Source organism: Hyaena hyaena, unplaced genomic scaffold (assembly GCF_003009895.1).
Source record: "Hyaena hyaena isolate Hyena2069 unplaced genomic scaffold, ASM300989v1 scaffold_2004, whole genome shotgun sequence".
Taxonomy (NCBI): domain Eukaryota; kingdom Metazoa; phylum Chordata; class Mammalia; order Carnivora; family Hyaenidae; genus Hyaena; species Hyaena hyaena.
The window spans coordinates 99290-112207 of NW_024082634.1; the positions used below are offsets into that span (position 1 = coordinate 99290).

Sequence of the window (12918 nt, forward strand, 5' to 3'; positions counted from 1 at the left end):
AATACATAGTCGACCCCACCTGCCCAAAACCCATGATTCTACCACAGTGTGGTGGCCTCTATGAGACAGTCTGGGACAGAAGGATCTGTCCTGTTCTGGTCCCGTCTCACCTCCCCCTGCTCCAATGGTCGCCAGGACCTCAAAGCCCAAGGTGCAGAAGGGCCCCTGCAGCTCTTAGTGCCCAGAGACCAGCCCCAGGCTCCCAACAAGAGAGGCGGCTGTGGGGGGTGCAGGGGGCCCCAAGGAATTGCCACCCCAACCATGCTTAGAACGTGCACTGAACTTGCCATCCACATGGGGGACAAGAGACAGGCTGACAGGAAGTCTGGAAACCTCACAGACCTTAGGCTGCAGGAACCGCTCTCCCTGGAGCAGGATGTCTCCCTCCACAGGGGGAGTCAGAGACAGAGACAGAGAGAGATGCTGACTGCATATCTGAGGAAGGGCCGCCCTGTGAACATCTCCTGTGTCCCTGGAGGTTCAGAGCTGCACCAGGGAGTCTGGGAGTGGGGGTGGCCTCGGGCTGGTGCTGAGAAGGAGGAGACAACAGAGTAGAGAAGACCCTACATAGGTTGAGGATTGTGCCTGGTGACCAGTGTCCCCAAAGTTGACCACGTGCTACCCCTCAGAGCCTGCAGGTGTCTTAGGGTCCATGATGAAAGGAAACTGAGGCTGTGAATCAGGTGACCCTAAATTAGGGACTGTCTGGATCCCCGACGAGTCTGGTGGATCATAGGGTCCTCACATGTGGATGGAGAGGGAGAGGAGGGGGGAGGGATGCAGTGCGGTTAGACTCAGCACACCACGACCAGCTTTGCAGGTGGAGGAAGGGGCCACCAGCCAAGGATGCAGCCACCACTACAAGGAGATGTGGATCCTCCCCTGGAGCCTCCAGAAAGGAGCACAGCCTTGCGGACACATGACCCTCATCACAGTGGCCCCGGGTCTGACCCTGACCCACACACAGGTGCACACGCGGTTGGGGCCGCACTAAGACACCTGTGGGTCCATCTGTGACAGCAGCAACAGCCGCCACCACACCAGTTAAGGACACGTGTCCCATGAGCACAGCCATGGTTCCAGCAAAACCCCACATCCCCACGTTTCCCTTTTCTTTCCTGAAGCACCGAGGGATCCACCCCTGCTGGGAGTCTCAGCCCCGCCTCCACTCGTGCTGAACACGCTGCTTCTGATTTCAAGGGAGAAGCAGAGCCTGAAGTCTGGGGTCTGGAACGGATTCTCTGAGGGGCCCATGGACACTCCCAGGGACTAGAGAAGGGGGTGGTATGTACTGGGAGAGGGGCCACCACATACCGTAAACACTGAGGTCAAAATACTGGGCATTTTCTATTCCTCCTGTTAAGGACACTCGAGCCCAGTACCGTCCACTGTCCTCAAGGGTCAGCTTGTCAATCCTCAGGGTCGTTGTGTTGAGCATATGGACTCTCTTCTTGTATTTGTCCTGGAGGTTGACCCATTCTAGAACATGTATCCTGGGAGAGACATGCAGCATGGCTACGTCTTTTGATCCGGATTCAATGCCCCAAGAAATCTTCTCCAGGATGATTTCTGGAGGTAATTTTGGTTTAATGGCCACATGAAACAACACAGAACCTCCTTGAATCCCCTTCAGAAAAACTAGGTTTCCAGAATCCTCCACTCTAGATCCATTGACCTCAGAGCCCCTGGCTGCAGTGCTGAAGGTGCCTAGGGTATTGGAAACACAAAGTGTGAGTGTGTTTCATTAAGAACGAGAAGAAAACCATAGACCCCATCATGGTAATGAACTCCAACCAGTGGATCCCTTGACTCTGGGGGGCGGGACAGAGCGTGACCTAGATCGAGCCTGGAATCATGTCCTGGTCCTGGACGGGCGTCCCCTTGAACACAGTCCTGAACTTCTCACTTGAGTGTCCTCACCACCTGATGCTGAGAGGCTGGATGTGATGACATCACGAATGGAAAGCACTGAGCACATTTCGGTCAATGCCAAGTGCGCAAGTGTAGGAGGAGCTTCCTCTGTGGCTGCAGAGGCCCCACCGCCCACACGCCGTGGGAGCCCTGGCCCTGCAGCGGGGGCCGCGCCCTGTGACTTGCTCTGAGGAGCAGAGTTCAGCTACAGTGATGGGCGTCACTCAGTGACAGCAGGTCTCACAGAAGTGTGACTTCTGTCTCGCTCACACCCAGTCTCTCGCTGCTGGGATGAGCCTGCTACCATGTTAGGGCTGCGCCGTGGGGACGCCCACATGGCCAGGATAGCGGGCAAGCTCGGGCCAACACTGAGAAGAGGGAGGCCTCAGTCCAGCCCCAGGATCTGCTCTCCCCCCCCAAGTGCCGGGGAAAGGGGGAACGACACCATCCCCATTGGCCTTGAGCTCCCTCAGCTCCACACAGACCTGGATTTCAGACCGAGAGGCCTGGGGACTCAGCCCCCAGTGTAGTCGCCCCAGATCCTGACCTGCACAGGCTGGAAGTCCCCATTGCATGTTTCAAGGACCAGGGAATGGCAGGGGATGCAGTAGCAAGTGACACGGTGGGCACTGACGGAGGTGGGTCCCAAACCCACTGTGCAGTGAGGCTACAGGACAGGCCTTCTCCCAGTCCCTCCAGCCTCCCATGCAGGTCTGGGGCTCCCACCCCGGGCCCAGCACCCCTTATCCATCAGGCCACAGGCCCTCAGCACCTGCATCAGGGGGAAGGTGGTCACCCCGTCCCTGCCCCGGGCCGGCCAGGAGAGTGACAGGGACTCAGCCCTCAGCCCCCTGCCGGCCCCTCCTCCGTCCCTTCCCTCCAGAGGTCACCGTCCTCTGACCCCCAGTGCAGGACGAGGTCGGGGCAGACACGTGCCCTGGGTGCAGGACCCCCCCCCCCGACATGGCACAGACCAGGTGCACGGAGACGGCAGGGGACACGGCCCCCAGGTCCCTCTAAGCAAGTCAGGACACGAATGTCCCGGTTCCCCACGGCACCGCTCTTCATCCCTCCCATCAGACACTGGTCACAAACTTGATTTTGGATCTCAGCCTCCAGGACTGTAAGACACAACTTGATATGGTTTCAGCTCCCGGGTCTATAGGATCTTGTTCCCACAGCCCCAGAATCTGTTCCAGGAGCCCAGGCTCGGGGTCCAGCACCTGGGGCCCCGTGAGGGCTCCTGGGACCCAGGCCTGGCCTCATGGGCGGCAAATCAATGAGTCATGAGCTCTGGGATGACACAGACCCACGTTCAAGTTCCAGAGCCGCCCTTTACTGGCTGAGTGGCCTTGGAGATTTCCCAAACTGTCTAACCTGAGGCCCCACGTGTGAAGCAGGGGACACGAGAGTGTGAGTGCAGGGGGCTCCTGGGGTGTAAACACGACACAGCAGAAGAAGCACCAGCCGTCTCAGTCCGTGGTCCCTTCCGTCCCTGTTCCTAGGACCTGCTGCCCTGCACTTCTCTCTGGCGGCTGCACCCCAGATGCCGCCCGGCCTGAGACAGCAGGACCCCGTCCCCCATGACAAGATCCAGTCCCTACGGGTCAGCTGCTCCGTCACAGTCCGAGAGGGAAGGGTCCCCAGGACGGCCCTCAAGGCCAGCAGCCTGCGGAGGATTATCCTCCACTCGAAGGACAAGAGGCTGCGTTTCGGCCACACTCGCATCTCTCACTTTGGTGGATGGTGAGCAGACCGTACACGCACACACAGGAGGCGATGGGGATCGACACGCAGTCTGGCCCGGACCTCGGACCCGCTGCGCACTCCCCTCCACAGACATGGCTGTTCCATCGTGCGTGTCCCTCCAGGACCCTCCTGTGTCTCCTGTGCCAGACCACACGTCACACACGCTGCGCCTGCCTTTCCCTGGACCACTCGGACAGGGGTCCACACTGCGTCTGCACACGTGGACACGCCTCACTTCCCAGCTGCACAGGGTCCCACGTGGGGCTCACGTTGTCTCCACGTGTGACAGGAGCTCGGCTGTGGCTCTTGTCTCTGCAAACACTGTGGCACCGAGAGGCCACAACTGGAGTCTGCAGATGCAGGTGTAGTGATGTGACATGTGGAAGCGTGCACGCCAGGGTCAGTGTACCTGTCACACACAGTACGTATACTGCACAGTTGGGGACACACAGGTCACTCACGGGCATATACGCCCCATGCCTGTATATATCCGTCACACACAGATGCACATATGTCACACATTGGTTTGTCCAATAGACCAAGGGAGGTACATCCACGTGGGACGGACCTGGGCCAGTGTCCTCCTGAGGGTGACCGTAGCCGCACCTCTGTCAACAAGGATTGGGCTTCCCCGCCACAAAACTGAAGAGGGAACCTTACATCACATTACATGTTAATGGGTGTCTCTCCTGCCATGAACCTGACCATCCTGTCCCATCACTGCTTTGACCTCCTTTTCTGTTGGCTGGGAGCTGTCTGCTTGTGTCCTTTGCTTATCATGTTCCCCTTAGTTTATAGGAGCCACACCTGTTGTAAGAAAATTAGCCTGTTTTCTTTTCCTTATCTATTTAGTTGATTTTTAAAAAATTTACATCCAAGTTAGTTAGCAGACAGTAAACCAATCATTTCAGGAGTAGATTCCTTAATGCCCCTTATTCATTTAGCCCATTTAGCCCATTTCCCTTTCCAAAACCCCTACAGTAACCCTCTGTTTGTTCTCCATATTTAAGAGTGTTTTTTGTTTTTGTCCCCCTCCCTGTTTTTATATTATTTTTGCTTCCCTTCCCTGATGTTCATATGTTCTGTGTCTTAAAGTCCTCATATGAGTGAAGTCATGATATTTGTCTGTCTCTGACTGACTAATTACGCTTACCATAATGCCCTCCCAGATCCATCCATATAGTTGTGAATGGCAAGATTTCATTCTTCTGATGGCCAAGTAATACTCCCTTGTGTATATGTACAACATCTTGATCCATTCATCCGTTGACGGATTTGGGCTCTTCCCATACTTTGGCTATTGTCGATAGCGCTGCTATAAACATTGGATTGCATGTGCCCCTTCGAAGCAGCACACCTGTATCCCTTGAATAAATACCTAGTAGTACACTTGCTGGGTCATAGGGTGGTTCCATTTTTAATTTTTTGAGGAACCTCCATACTGTTTTCCAGAGTGGCCGCACCAGTTTGCATTCCTACCAGCAGTGCTAAAGATTTCCTCTTTCTCCAAATCCTCGCCAACATCTGTTCTTGCCTGAGCTGTTGTTAGCCATCCTGACAGGTGTGAAGTGGTATCTCACTGTGGTTTTGATTGTTATTTCCCTGATGATGAGTGACATTGAGCATCGTTTCATCTGTCTGTTGGCCATCTGGATGTCCTCTTCAGAGAAGTGTCATTCATGTCTTTTACCCATTTCTTCACTTGATTATTTGTTTTTTGGGTGTTGGGTAAGTTCTTTATAGATTTTGGATACTAGCCCTTTATCCGATATATCATTTGCAAATATCTTTGCTAATTCCCTCGGTTGCCTTTTAATTTTGCTGATTGTTTCCTTCGCTGTGCATAAGCTTTTACTTTGATGAGGTCCCAGTAGTTCATGTTTGCTCTTGTGTCCCTTGCCTCTGGAGACGTGTCGAATAAGAAGTTGCTGTGCCCAAGGTCAAAGAGGTTCTTGTCTGCTTTCTCCTCAAGGATTGTGATGGCTTCCTGTCTTACATTTAGGTCTTTCATCCATTGTGAGTTTATTTTTGTGTGTGGTGTTAGAAAGTGGTCCAGGTTCATTTTTCTGCATGTCGCTGTCCAGTTTTCCCACCAATGCGTGCTGAAGAGACTGTCTTTATTCTGTTGAATATTCTTTCTTGTTTGTCAAAGATGAGTTGCCCATACATTTGTGGGTCCATTTCTGGGTTCTCTGTTCTGATCCATTGATTGGGTGTTTGTTTTTGTGCCAGTACCATACTGTCCTGATGATTACAGCTTCGTAATACAGCTTGAAATCCAGGATTGTGATGCCTCCTGAAATTGGCCTGTTTTCTGACACAAATAATGTAACTCTTTGCCAAATCGCACATCAACTCAGTCTGTGGACATTTGGCCCTGCTATTATCCTCAGGAAGTTAGATGTATCAGTCATTTTTAGGCTTACTGGGTTCATATCTTGCAGAAAAAGATCTCCCCCAACATCAAAAGTCTGTTCTTCATTGTGTCTAGTTTCCTTCGGGAAGGTTTTTGGTCTCAGCGTTCGTGTGTGAACCTGACTCAAAGGGACTGTGCTTGGGTCTCAGAGCAGGAGGTCTAGTGCGGCTGGGCGGTCAGGAAGCAGGGCCGGAGGGGCCGGGAGGCGGGGTCCACGTCCTCCGTTCTCCTGAGCCCGTGGCCTTGAACAGCCATGTACCCTCCCTGCCTTCTCCTTCCATCTGTGACGTGGAGATAATGACAGCGCTCCCCTGGGACAATGGTGGCTGGGATTTCAGAAGGCGAGCGCGTTCCCGTGCGTGTGAGCTGCTCTCACGACTACAATGCTTCTCCTGATCCCTGGGGTCCGCCCCGCACTTCCCAGGTCCAAGGATAGAGCCCTAATTCCCCACTAGCTGCCCTCTCAGGGTTTCCTCCTGGGGTCAGGGACGGGCTCCCTGGAGACAGACACCCGTGCTGTGAGCCAACAGGCAGCCATGGGAGCCGGAGTCTGTCTGGGTTATGACTGCATCCACATATGCTTGGTTTCATGGTCCAGTCAAGTCCACCTCAGCATGTGACTGGACACAGCTATGCAGCTGGGCAGGCTCCTTGAGACCAGGGGGTAGGCTCCCAGTTATCCCACACTTGGGCTGAGAAAAATTGATACTGTGGGCTCCACATGGTGTGGGCATTTCCCCATTTCTCTTCAGCGAGTTGCTGGACTTAGAGCTAGCTTCGCTCTCCTCTAGCTCAGTGCTTCCCCTGCAAGGAGCTTCCTGCAGCCCTCCCGTGCCCTGCCCTCCCCTCCCCTGCCCTGAACAAGGGCTCTCCCTGCAGACCTGCTGTCTGCTCAGCGGGTCCCAGCAGTTCTAGGCTCTCAAGCCCAGCTATTGGGAAAGGGACCCAAGTGCCTGTTGGGCTTTGGCAGAGCAGGGACCTGGGGCACCTGCTGGGAGGGAGGGAAGCAGGGAGGGAGGAGGCTCAGCCCTCAGACTACAGGGGAGGACCTCCTCCCCAGGCTGGTTGGTAAACATGGCCTCCAGGGGCTGGATGCACCTTAAGGTTGGAGGAAGGAGGTGAAAGCTCTCAGATCAGCAGACGGTGCTAATCCCAGAGAGGAAGGACAGAAAGATAAAGGACAGAGAGCCAGGGGCATAGGTGGTTGTGATGCAGAGTTGGGATGCATTGTAGGAAAATAAAATTTGGGGGCATGGGTGGCTCAGTTAGTTAAGCATCCGACTTCTGCTCAGGTCATGATCTCACAGTTCATGAGTTCGAGCCCCACATTGGGTCTGTGCTGAGAGCTCTGAGGCTGTGGCCTATTTCAGATTCTGTGTCTCCCTTTCTCTCTGCTCCACCCCTGCTACTCTCTGAAAAATAAGTAAATATTTAAAATTTTTTCATTGAAAGAAAGAGACTACATTTTGTTAGTGGCTAAATTAATCAGTTAAGAGGGATGTCAATGTCCTACAAAGCTCATTTTCCTTATTTTTAAATAAATTTTTGAATGTTTATTTATTTTTTGAGAGAGAGAGAGATCATGAGTTGGGTAGGGACATAGAGAGAAGGAAGGAGAATTCCAAGCTGGCTCAGCACAGAGTCTGACTCCTGGCTCAAACTCATGAATCTAGGGATCATCACCTGAGCCAAAAATAATGGTAGGATAGATACTCAACTGACTGAGTCACCCAGGCGCCCCACAGAGCTCATTTTCTAATGGGAAAGGCCCTTTTGCAGATGCCCTGGGTTCAGGAACTTCCTACAACCCCTGACTCCAGCAAGGCCTGGGCACCCAAGCCAAACATTACAGGAAATAAAAGCTTTCCCAGGATTCCAGAGAATTCTAGCTCTGGAAACCTTAGTGTTCTCCTTTGTTTTTATTTAATCTGTTACACAAAAGCAGAGAGTCTCAAGGGAAGTAATAGGAGGAATGTCCAGATTTCATTAAGACAGTCTTTCCCTTGTGGGAACCTATTGCCTCCCTTTTGTCACCCTGTTCACCCCTTCCTGGGGCCTGTCAGCACCCTCTCTTCCGTCCACACCCTTCCAGCAAGTGGGCGCAGACACCCTCTAATTCTGGGGCCTCCAGCCCTTCCTGGGACAGACAGAGTTTGGTGTGTTCTGGGCCCTCCTCTTGTCTAGGGACCAGAGCAGGGTCCCCCTACCCTGACTGGACCTCTAGGCCTCCCCATTGTCCCCACATAGCAGCAGAGGTTAGGCAGCCCCTGTGCAAGGCCGCCCCGGCTCAGAGACAAAGCCTCTCTCATGCCCTACAACAGAGGTGGTGTCAGGTCCTTCCCCACAGACATCAGACCCACGGGAGCCCCCCTCCCTGCCACACACAGCGGCCTCCCGCCCAGGGACCCGGGCCACTCACTGAGGAGGAGGCTGGTGAATCCCAGGAGCCAGCGGGCCCGGCACAGGCGGGGGGGCCTCTGGGCGGGTTCCCATCACAGGCTTCCTCCCTCCAGACATGCTCTGGGCCTACTTGGCTGTGGAGGAAACATCCAGAAATCCAGAAGGAACAGGCAAAACAGGAAGAAAGGTTCACTCAGAACCACTCTTAGCTCTTCCCAACCAAGGGGTGGAGCTGTCTAGGACCAGCTGACAGCTCTAGATAAAGCCATTCAGATCCTTCCTCTTACCTCCCCCTGCACTGGGACTCAGGAGATAGTTAATAGTAAATGAGCGTATGAACACCCCTTGGCTGAGCTGTTGGGTGGGAGGGGCCCCTTCCTGTGGGCACCACGGGCCTGGTGATCTCAGCTCCCCAGCCGGCAACCAGAGGGACCGCTTTCCTGTGTCCTGGGTTCACAATCAGCCCAGCAGCCCTGCTCCCCAGGGACAGCCGATGGCCAGGCGCATATTCACGCTAACCCCTGTACAAGGACACGGCCCCTCTCCCTGCTTTGGGCCTGTCCTCTGTCTTTACTGTGCACTGTTCATTGATTTCTCTAAACAAGGGACAGGAGGGGACATGCTTTCGAGAAACAGGTCACAGAGGCATCCATGGTGCAGGGAGGCTGTAGGAGCAGGTGCTCAGGCTCATGAAGGAAGTCTTCCCTGAGCCTGGACATGTGCCTGGTTCTAGGGGGTGGGTCTGGGGGCGGTGATGGAAGCCATGAGGGCCTTGACAGGGACCAGAGCACCTGCCCCTCCAGATATGGGTGACAACCAGTAACAATGTACCAGCAGAGACAGCCTGATGGAGAACAAGAACATAACCATCTATCTTCACAGAGGGATGTGGGACTCAGTTGTAGCACCAACTCAGCTCCAGACAACTTGCCAACGTTCCTCGGACATGCCAACCACATGTTGAAGCACGGTGATCATGTGTCCTCTGGAAACTCTGCAGCTTCTCCTTTAAGAAGCTAAGCCTTTGCTTAATTCTGAGACCTGGTCCTTCCTGGGGCTGCTCTGCCTCCATTATGTATAGAAAAGAGACATGAGTCCCTTTGCTTGAAACCAGTTTGTTTTAAATTACTCCTAGTAGCTTGGAAGGGAAACATGGTATTTGTGTCAGTGGAAGACTCTGGACTTTACTCTATGTCCCAGAAAGAAGGGAAGATGAAGTCCATCTGTGCAGGTGAGTGTTAACTGCCTAAGTGGTGTGATTCCACAGAATTGATATTATTCTTGTTTCCTTTGACTCCAAAAGTAATTGAGCCCCAACAGCCACTCATCATGATAAACTCACAGTAAACTAGGAATAGAGGAGAATTTCTTCAACTTGATTAAATCGCCTCCACAAACACCACAGCTAACATCATAATTGATGCCCGCAGGTGGGAAATGCTTCTTCTAAGACCAGGCCCAGGAAGGATGGCTCCTGATGCCACCACCATTTCTCAGGATTATATGTGAAGTCCTAGTAGACAAAGTAAGATAAGAAAATTCAATATGAGGTATAGTGACTATGGAAGATGAAATAAAACCATCTCTGTACACATGTGACATGGTTTTCTATGTACAAAACCCAAAAGAATCCACACAAGTAATACTCTGCACCTGATGAGGGATGAAAGCATGGTTGCAAGAAACACAAGATTCCTACACGACACTCAATTACTCACTTTCATACCAGCAATGACAAAATGGATTTGAAAGTGAACACACAGTTCCGTGTACACTGACAACCCAAAAGTGATCCACTTAGGCCTAAATATAACAAAATATGCAAAGATTTATGAGGAAAACTACAAGACTCTCATAAGCAAAATCAGAGAAGACTATATATATATATAGACAATAATGAGTCTTATATGGAGATAGAGACCATGTTCATGGATAAGAAAATTCATTATTGTCTAGATATCCATTCTTCCCAAAGTGATCAATAGATTACATTAGGTCAAACAGAATCCACAGCTCAGGAAGTTATGTTGGAGATATTGGTCATGTGATTCTACAGGTTGCATGGAGAGAAAATGACTCAGAGGAGCCCACACCATGTTGCTGAAGAGTGAAGGTGGATGGCTCCCATCTCTTCTTTCAAGACCTCCTATAAAGCTCCAATAATCAAGACAGTACTGATTTGGATAGAGAAGAGCCAAATAGATCATGCCACAGAAGAGAGAGCCCAGAAATAGACCCATGCATAGATGGTGAACTGATCTTTGACAAGGAACAAAGGTTCATGGGGCGCCTGGGTGGCTTAGTCGGTTAAGCGTCCAACTTTTGCTTAGGTCATGATCTCGCGGTTCGTGGGTTTGAGCCCCGCGTCGGGCTCTGTGCTGACTGCAAGTTCAGAGCCTGGAGCCTGTTTCAGAGTCTGTGACTCCCTCTCTCTCTGACCCTCCCCTGCTCACACTGTCTCTCTCTCTCTCTCTCTCCTAGATATTTAAAAAAAAAAAAAAAAGGAGCAAAGGCTCATGAATGACAGTCTCTTCAACAAATGATCCGGGAACAACCAACAGCCATGTGCAAAAAAAAAAAAAAGAGGAAGAGGAAGAGGAGGAGGAGGAGGAAGAAGAAGAAGAAGAAGAAGAAGAAGAAGACAGACACAGAGCTCACATCTTTCACAAAAATTAATTCAGTGGATCAGTGACCTCTATATAAACGAAGACTGGGGAAACTCCTACAGGATAACATAGAGGAAATCTAGCTGTTCTAGGGACTGGCAAGTATGTTTCTGAAAGACACAAAAGGCATAATTCATGAAGGAACGCTGAGATAAGCAGGAATTCCATGAAATGAAACAGTTTTCTGCAAAGAAAATCACAGGAAAGCAAAGACGAGTCACAGACTGGGAGAAAAAAATCTGCAAAAGGCATATCTGATTTAAAAAAAAGTGTTGGGGCGCCTGGGTGGCTTAGTCAGTTAAGCGTCCGACTTTCGCTTAGGTCATGATCTCGCAGTTTGTGGGTTCAAGCTCCGCGTCAGGCTCTGTGCTGACTGCCAGCTCAGAGCCTGGAGCCTGTTTCAGTCTGTGACTCCCTCTCTCTCTGACCCTCTCCTGCTCACGCTGTCTCTCTCTCTCTCTCCTAGAAATAAATAAAACAAAACATTTAAAAAAAAAGTGTTAGCCAACATATATAAAGAGCTCTGAAAACTCAACAGTAAGAAAATCAACAACCCAATCAAGAAAGAGGCCAAAGACATGAACAGACATCTCACCAAAGAGGATACATAGATGGGAAAGTGCACAGGAAAGATGCCCCACATCACATGTCCTCAGGGAAATGCAAACAGAAGCAATGAGACATCCCAGCACCTGTTAGAACAACACAGTCTGAGAACTGCCTCCACCCTGTGCTGTCGAGGAGGCACTGACCCAGCATCTCTCACTCCTGCTGCTGGGAATGCAACATGGCACCCCCACTTTGGAACATGGCCTGATGGTTTCTTGCAAACCTCAACAGGTTCCTACCCTACAATCCAGCAACCTCACTCCTGGGTAATTGCCCAAGGAGTTGAAAACCTAGTTCACACTAAAACCTACTCCTAGATGTATTTAGCAACTTCCTTCATAATTGCCAAGACCTGGAAGCACCAAGTGATCCTGCACTCGATGAATAAATAAATAAACTGGTCAATCCAGACAAGGGAACATCACTAGCTCTAAAAAGAAACAAGCTATCAAACCACAAAAAGACTCACAGGGACTTAAATGCATGTTACCACATGAAAGACACCAATGTGAAGGGTACACACTGTATGATTCCAACTACATGATGATCTGGAAAAGGCAAATTAATTTGTTATGTTTATTTATACCTTTGGAAAGAGAGAGAGCACCAGTGGAGGGGCAGAGTGAGAGACAGAGACATTGAGAGAGAGAGAGAGAGAGAGAGAGAGAATGCCAAGGAATCTCCAAGCTGTCAGCACAAAGTCCAATGAAGGACTCGAACCCATAATCTGTGAGATCATAACCTGAGCAGAAATCAAGAGTCAGCCAGTTAATGAATGGAAACATCCAGATGCCCCTAAAGGCAAGGTTGTGGAAATGGTAAAATCATCAGCATTTTCCCGGGGTTGGGGGAGGAGTCATGAACAGGGGGAACGCAGGATTTTACAGCAGTGAAAAGACCCTGGGTGCTACTATAATGGTAGATACATGTCTTTTCCCTTTGTCTCAACACACAGACAACGGAGTGGCTAATGGGCAGGGAGGAGGCCACGGGCCCAAGTGAGCCCACCGTCAAGAGAAACTTTGGCAAGTCCTTCTGGGTGAAGGCCACAGACCTCTGGGTCATGATGGGGATGGGCTCATACATGGCAAACGGGTCGCTGTTTTTGATTCAAAGAACATCTAGGCCTGTTCCACATGCTCCCCAAGTCACCCCCCCTACCTGCAG

The 12918-nt window shown here is 51.3% G+C and overlaps 1 protein-coding gene across 11 annotated transcripts in view; it reads right to left on the bottom strand.

The window, feature by feature from the left end:
* LOC120227102 (SLAM family member 8-like) overlaps positions 1-12918 on the bottom strand; it is a 102053-nt gene that overhangs the window by 73551 nt on the left and 15584 nt on the right. The window lies entirely within an intron of this gene.